The following is an 8,771-nucleotide window of genomic DNA, read 5'->3' as shown; positions in this document are numbered from 1 at the left end:
GTGCGGTTACAACAGTTACAATTCGCGCGCAATCTGAAATTTGGGTTCGCGAAGCTGGTTGTAATCGAAGGTAAGTGTTGTTTTCCTACTGTTTTTTGATCTGTCAAGCGTGAAGATACACGTGTGTTGGCCCTGTTTTTTTATCTTTAGAGCTTGCATACGCTTGGCGGGAAGCGCGCGCCATGGAAAGCGAATACGAGAGTAAGTCATCGTTGCATTTATCATTATTCCACGTTTGTTGTGTGCATCTGCCTTTTGTAATGTGCAGTGCGATGCTATATTTTAGACGTCACCCGCTTAAACAGCACGACACAAGGGAGTTTACCGGTTACCACGTTGTTTACCAAGTGGTTTACTACGCTTATAGTCACCTAAACATGGCTTCCATGTCGAGATCGACTGCTGATCAGTCACGCCGTGCAGGCCAATGTGCGCGCAATATTGGTAGCTGCTGGCGAATGTTTTAACGCGGAGGAGAATCTTTCACGTGTCGCTTTTACCTCCAATCAGCCAGAAGTTCCCGAACCATCTCTGAACCGTTCGCTCGGCCAAGTTGCGAGTGCCGGCATTTATGGCGGCATGCTGGAATCTTGCGACTAGGGGCACCATACTGGTGACAACATGCACAGCGTTCCCGTGGAACCCGACGGGTGCCACAGATGCCTTACACAGCAGGACACTGCAACGGATTCTAACTCAAGTATATTGAAAGAACTGGATATAGCATCGTTGAGAGAAGACCTATGACAATGAAGCTTAGAGTCAAGTGTGCCTCACGATGCCGTCACAAATCTGTTAAAGGTTCCTCGCTCGTATTCTTGCCTTTGTGAGCTACCAAGTAGCGCCAGGGCGCTTTTGTCCACACCAAGAGTGGCAAATGTCACACTACTGCTGGATTCTGGACATTATTGTCATTTTGGTTTGTGTGAAGGGCTTCAATCTGCTCTCGGACATGTTTACCATGTGCCCAATGACTGTGGTCTGTTTTATGTTCAGGCTCATCGCACATACCAGTATCCTCAACTCTTGCTGCGGCTGCAAGGCCACACACGGAACCACGCATGCTTGGTATGTCATTCTGCAGTTTCACATAGCAATGTTTTATCTTGCTGCGGTTGGGTATGTGCTTTTTGCTTTTGCATTGTGCGGCAAGGTGGAGTGAAAACTATCCGGGGCGTAGCCAGAAATCTTTTCGGGGGGGGGTTCAACCATACTTTATGTATGTTCGTGCGTGCGTTTGTATGTGTGCGTGTATATATACGCAAGCAAAACTGAAAAATTTCGGGGGCGGGGGGGGGGGGGTTCAACCCCCCCAACCCCCCCTGGCTACGCCCCTGCAAACTATGGTTTCTATGTTTTAGGTGCTTTGCACATGTTGGAAGCTGCCAACTCTTTTACGGAATTGCAATCCCATGGTATGTCATTTATGGGGTATACATCAATACGTTGCTGTTATGCAATGTTTCCAGTTTTTACCTTGTTTTGTTGTACAGTCATTGTGCTATAACTCTTGCTGTGGCTGCATGACCACACATGGAACCGAGCATGCTTGGTATGTCATTCTGATGTCTTATTGCATGTTGCTGTAGTTTATTTACATTTACTCGTTAAATTGAGAATTCTTTGCCCACTTCAGGTGTTTTGAGCCTGCCTATCTGTCTCTGTATCTATTTTATCTCTGTCTGCCTGTCTGTGTAACTCTAGATGTTAACTTGTGGTGTCAATTATGTTCAGATTCACCGTACAGTCCAGGACCCGCATATCTGACCGGGGCTACAAGGTCACAAACAGACCCACAAGTGCTCGGTATGTCATTCACCTTCTTTAATGGTTACAGTTCATACTGTTCAGTGTCCTTGGGTCCTATTAATACTAAGGGAAAAATTGCACTCTTGTTTATGTGTTTTTTTTTGCTTCATGTTTACTTGAGGCAAATGTTTCCTTTGTACTGTAGATGGACTATTCACATATGTGATAATGCATGCCCAGAAGAGTGAAATTAATTCCACTAGCATTGTTTTTTATTGTAACGTGTTGGAAACGGAAGGCGATATTCTTAGCACTAAATCAGCTTAGTTTTTTTAGTTGGGTTGCTGGCCTCATGATGGAAAAAATTATGGCAGAACCCATCTTACAATGACTGTCACCAGTAATACGATTTGTTTTCAAGCAATGTAACAGCCTGCTGTATTGCTCCACCTCGATCTCTTGAGCTCGTGTATCTGGGCAGTGTCCTATTTTCTTCATATATGCTATGTATCAGCATAAATAGAAACGCAAACAGCATAGCTTCTGCACAGTCTGCCTCACCTTGCTCTGGTTTCATGATAATAGTATTAGTGTGAGCATTCATTACCCTCCCTTATGCCGCAGCCACGTAGCACAAATGAAAAAAAATTTTATGTTGCTGCTGACATAACATACTTTCCCATTGTCGTTGTGACACAGTGACACACTACCATGAGTCATGTTGAAGAGACAGGGCGTGCAAACATGAACACAAGAGGGAACTCAAGACACCACAAACGCCTTGACATCTTGGCTTCTCTCTTGTGTCCGCGTTCGCACGCCCTGTCTCTTTAATATGAGTACCTACAAACTAGCTCAGCTTTCTGTCAGTCTAACCATAAGTCAGTGGTGCAGTTTATCCCTTCTTTCTTCTTTAGGGGGGGGGGGGGGGGAGCATGCTTCGGCATTTGAGCAACGATGGTTGCTAGTGTGCAAGCGGTGACTTATAAAACTTTGCTAAAACGGCTGCTTGGGCGAGTTGGTTCATGATTAAGATCGATTTACCAGAGTACAAAAGACAGGACACAGCAACGCTATATGTGTCTGTCCTTCCTAAATGTCCTGTCTTTTTTGCGCTGGTAAATCTAACTTATAAAACATTTGTACTCGTGGTGCTGCTGCAGCATTGATAAAATCGTAGATCCTCACTTACACTGTTATCACCAAGCCAGTGTCGCAAAAACTGCAAAGAAGGCTGTACGTAGATTTCAGTGCATGTTAAAGAACTCCAGGTGGTCAAAATTTTTGGCTACGATAATCATGTCATGGTATGGAACGTAAAACCCTAACAATTCTTATTGCAAAGAAGACTCATGCTTTGCTGTTAGCGCTCCTACGAGTAACTCTCAGCAATGTTCATGACCGTTTTTTTTTCCATGTGTTGCCATATAATGCACTGAAAAGTTTTAAAGCTATAGGCTGACCTATAGCTACCTGGAAAAGCAAACCACTTTGAACATTACATACCTATAGTTACCTTAAGCCTGGCTATGTTCGAATCATTGCGGTAGTTTTTCATCTTAGACATAGTGCTGAACTGAAAACTTTCATAACACTGATGCCATCACTTCTTTTTCAGCCTTCATGGAAAAGATACTACAAATGTTAAATAGCATGAAGCACACCCAGCAAGCCCATTCGCAATATTTCAACGAGCTGCTAAGTAATGCCGACAGTGCAGCTCCGCACCCTCATGGCCTCCCAGACCTGCCTTTCTCGAATGTGGCGGATGTTCTTGCGTATGAGGAGAAGCTCGAGACAGACAGCCAAGCTCATGATCAAATGGTAATTTCTCTGCTTCATGGCCTAAGCTCAGTATAATGTTGCCTGTCTTGTAACTACAGCATGCTAGAGTGACTAGGCATTTATAAATTCATGGGAATATTACTTATGACAGTCTGATTAATGACGTACTGTTGAATTTTTACATAGCTAGCTGCGTATGACAGTTCTAAAGAATTTAAGTAAAGCTAGAAGCCAGCTTGTATTTCTTTATTACCACAAGATTATTTAGGTTGCAAAACATTCAAAGCAAACTGGATCCCAATGTATCTTTCTGGCTGTATATCTTCTTGTTTCCTTTTAACAGAAAAAGCGCATGGCTGTACAAGGGGGAGATTCGACGAAACAGAAAAGAACATGTGTACTGCAGTCCCTCCTCAGCTGGAATGCTGCAGTGGGCTTCAGTTGGTTTGGCACAAAGGGAAAAAAATTTTGTGAACTGCACCTCTGCAAGCTGATGTGCGGTGAGTCAGGTGTAGCAAGCTTGATATAACTTAGCTTTTTTTGAAATCTTCTGTCAAGCAGTATACTCAATATAGCTAGGTTGTCTATTTATACTTTGCTGCAATTAGTCCTGGTATTTACTGTCAGTTTTTAAGTGTGTAGTACTTTTGAGGCCAGGGCTGCCGTATGCTGTCATCGCTTGGCATAATGCAGGCAAAACCGCGTATAGCATAGCCATCTGTAGCGTAATGAGCGCGTGCTCGCACCAAGGAGGTCTTCTTGTTCTTCGAGCGCCTTGATGATGATATTAAGTGTGGAGCACATTAGGGCCCGGGCTGTCATATGCTGCCGTTGCTTGGCATTACGCAGGCAGAACCATGTAAAAGAATAGAAAAAAAGAGGAAGCAAGCGAGAAATAGACAAAGAGAAAGAACAGGAAAAAGAAAGAAAATTAGAAAGAGAAAGAAATAGAGAGGAACGAATAAATAAAAATAAAAAGAGAAGAAAAGACAGCAAGACGTAAAAGGAGAAAAAAAAAAGAGAGGCGGAAAGAAAGAGAAAACCGAAAAGAAACAAAGAAGGCTGCCCAGCTCCGCACTTCCTACAGGCTTGGCACCACACATGCGCAGCTGCCTTAACTTCTAGAAGAGTGCCATACCCACCCAAGTTTTGTGTGGTGTACAAAACTTATAGGAACGATAGTTTCGCTTCTATGCATGCAGGCGTGTTGACTAATGACATCCGAAACCCGAATGCGACCTTGAAGGATGTGGAGAAGGCCGTGATGACCTGGTTCTGTCATGCTGCTGAGCGAAATAAGAGAAAGCGGTTATTCGCTAAATTCAAACGAACTAAACGGACTAGCCACTATCAAAAGTTATTTCAGATTACGCAAGAGTACAAAAAAGGTATAAAAAATGCCAGAGGCGTCTATTTTAAAAATTTGAACGACACGCTGAGAGCAAATCCTAAGCATTTCTGGCAATATATCAAGAGTTGCGGTTCTGAGAGTGTCGGTATAAATGAAATTGTTTATAATAACAAAACTATCACAGATGATGGAGAGAAGGCGAATTATTTGAACAACTATTTTAAATCTATCTTGTTGCCAATACAGGACTTTGCCTATTCGTTCGACGCCAGTAGCATACCTCCAATGAACCCAATTGAGTTCAGCGTAAGTGGCATTGAAAAGCTATTAAAGCAAACAGACGAAACGAAAGCAACTGGCCCAGATGCGATTTCTCCGCGTATTCTGAGACGGTGCGCCGAACCAATCTCTCTTTACTTGCACATAATTTATAAACAATCTTTGAAATCAGGCCTCCTACCTGTTGATTGGAAAACTGCCCATGTTGTTCCAATCCACAGGGGAGGATCGAAAAAGGATGCTGGGAATTACAGACCAATCTCTCTAACATCAATAGTGTGCAAGGTAATGGAACACATTCTCTACTCTGGAATCATGAAACACCTCACTGAAAACAATATATTAACTAATGTTCAACATGGGTTCCGAAAGGGGTTGTCGTGCACCACACAACTAGTTGAATTTTATCATGATCTGGTATCCACCATTGATTCAGGGGGGCAAACTGACTGCATCTTCTTAGATTTCCGCAAGGCATTCGACACGGTAACACATTCACTCCTCTGCAACAAACTTAAATTACTAAATATATATTCTGCTGTCCTAAATTGGATTGAAAATTATTTGTGCCAGCGCCGGCAATGCGTCATCTTAAACGGCAAAAGCTCTGATTATGTTGATGTGACATCGGGAGTTCCACAGGGTTCAGTTTTAGGGCCACTTTTATTTTTAGTTTACATAAATGATATTTCAGCAGGTATTTCATCACATATTAGATTGTTTGCAGACGATTGTGTTGTGTATAGACAAGTAAAGAATGACAGAGACCTTACCCAACTGCAAACTGATTTGGAACATGTTCAAGATTGGTGCTCTACGTGGAAAATGAACCTAAATAATAAAAAGTGTGTCCATGTCTCTTTTACAAGGAAGCGGAAACCAATGGAAACAGAGTATACTTTAAACAATGAACGTCTAAAAAGAGCAGATAGTTATAAATACCTAGGGGTAGTCTTGTCATCCGACTGCTCGTGGAATGCGCATGTAGATGATGTGGTTTATAAAGCTGGAAAGGCGCTAAACTTTATCCAACGTAATTTAAAAACTTCGGAACTGCACTTAAAAAAGACAGCCTATTTAACATGTATACGACCTATACTGGAATACGCTTGTGCCGTGTGGGATCCTTCGCAAGCCACATTGATTGATAAAATTGAAAAAATTCAAAACCGGGCGGCCAGGTTCGTCTTGGGACGGTACAAGAGAGGGGAGAGCTGCACTCAGATGAAAAATGAACTTGGGTGGGAACTGCTTTCCTCGCGTCGGCAAAAGCTGCGACTGAAGTTCTTTTTTCAGATATATAATGATAAAACAGGAATTAATAAAGAAAAATACTTTAAGGAACCTCATTACCGTTCATCTAGAACTGACCATGTTTTTAAAATAAGAGAATTACGCACCAGGACGAACCTGTTCGCGAACTCTTTTTTTGTTAGAACTGTTCAAGAGTGGAATGGATTGTCTGCCATGCAAGTGTGCTGTAAGAACGAAGAATTGTTTATGTCGTTTCTGTAACCCCCCTGCTGTAACGCCTTTGGGCAATGCGGGGTAACCTTTGAATAAAGAATAAAGCAACAAAAATAGTTTCTTTCTTTTTTTTTTCAACTAATAAGATAATCCTGAAGGTCAGTTATTTGTTGCAAATTCTCTGCATTGCGTGTATTAAAATTTGTGTTTTTTTTTCACCACTGTTTCATTCCTTCTTTGTCGTTTCTTGTTTATGTACGCCATATTCAGTGCCATCATTTTTCTGGTGCATTGTTTCCTGTGCTGAACTGAACTTTTTGTTTCCTAAGACTTAATTTTCTTACTTGCACGCTGCCTGTAGATTTAAGAGCAAAGAGTAATTAACTGCACCAATAGTATAATGCTAAAATCAGGTCCACTACATAGTACATTGTTCATAAAGTGCCCATGCAGTAATCGCAAAAGCATCCGAGCAAGCAAATACAACCCTGAATTCAGCATTAGTAGATGAGAATTAAGCAAGTTGAGTGTGCTAGTAAAGATATTGTGTTTCAGGAAATCAAAACTTCAGTTAGGCTAAGGGAACATCAGAGAAAGAAAATGATTACTTTAAGCTGTGTATTAACAGTTCCAGTGAGGAGAATGTTTCCTAATTATATATATGCGTGCCCTTTATGCATGGCAAATGTGCAGTAAAATAAAGAATTCAAACTTCTATTCGCATGAACTATATATTGTCTAAGTTATAGTGTGACAATTAACAAGTGTCATACATTTACAACAAATCCAGAAATACTCGGAGTATTTTAAAAATTCATTTTTCTGTCTGAACACGCTTAACTTTAGCCATCTTCAGAAAAGTATGGGATGTGTTGCACTTATCCTACTCCTTTTTCTGTACTCATCTCTGTTCTAGAACTGTTGCAGGATCATGGAATTCAGAGCTTTTATCATTGGCTCCTTTACCTGTGCTTGAAAGCGTCTTCAAGCTGTTCTTTAATTCAGGCTTGAAAGTGAAACACATAGGGCAAGATCTGTTGTTCTTCTATTTTACATTGGGAACTTCTACATGCAAAGTGCTCTGTAGGCAGATGTGTGGGGTTCTGCCCTTGCAGCAGTGTTTGCAGTGTTTTCAAGATTTGGAAAATAAGCAAAGAAGAAAGCAACAGAACCACTGAACATATTATAGGCCTACAGTCACATGAAAAAGCAGGAGTGAATTGCATTGCTGCAGGGGTTTTAAGAACATTGAAAGAAATGTAAGACTTTCAAAAAAACAGTTCTTTCTATTAACTAGCATGTGCCCTTTAAATGCCGCATGTACTGATAATGGAATGTGCAACATCCAAATCTAATCCCAACAAAATCCCGAGATGTCCTATGGGGAGGAAGTCCTATGGATCCCGTTTTTTGTCTCATTTTGGAGGCTTCCAGGAGGTTTCCGGGAATTATTTGGGACATCCTTTGAACTTCCCACACATCCTAGGCAGCGCATCCTAGGTGTATCCAAAGGACGTCATTGCGTTGTCTGGGATGTGCGCCTGCGTTTGTATGTGCGTGTGCGCACGTGTTATCGTGTGAGTGCATGTGCGTGCGTTTGTGTATTCGCGGTGTTTGTGCGTGTACGCACGTATGTGTATGCGTGCGCCTGCGCGTGCGTGTCTGTATACTCTGTATCACTTGTGCATGCGCGTGCGTTTCTGTATCGCTGTGTATGTGCGTGTGTGTCTGTATCGCGTGTGTATGTATGTGACTGCGTGTCAGTATCGCGTGTGTATTTATGCGCGTGCGTGTCTGCATTGCGTGTGTATGTATGTGCGTGCGTGTCTATCGCGTGTGTATGTATGTATGTGCGTGTCTGTATCGCGTGTGTATGTATGTGCGTGCGTGTCTGTATCGCGTGTGTATGTATGTGCGCGCGTGTCTGTATCGCGTGTGTATGTATATGCATGCGTGTCTGTATCGCGAGTGTATGTATGAGCGTGCGTGTCTGTATCGCGTGTGTATGTATGTATGTGCGTGCGTGTCTGTATCGCGTGTGTATGTATGTATGAGCGTGCGTGTCTGTATCGCGCGTATGTATGTATGCGTGCGTGTCTATATCGCGTGTGTATGCACATGTGTATGTAAGTGCGTGCGT

Source organism: Rhipicephalus sanguineus, chromosome 10 (genome assembly GCF_013339695.2).
Source record: "Rhipicephalus sanguineus isolate Rsan-2018 chromosome 10, BIME_Rsan_1.4, whole genome shotgun sequence".
NCBI lineage: Eukaryota > Metazoa > Arthropoda > Arachnida > Ixodida > Ixodidae > Rhipicephalus > Rhipicephalus sanguineus.
The sequence above is the reverse complement of the archived record's forward strand: the minus strand, read 5'-3'. Positions refer to the sequence as shown.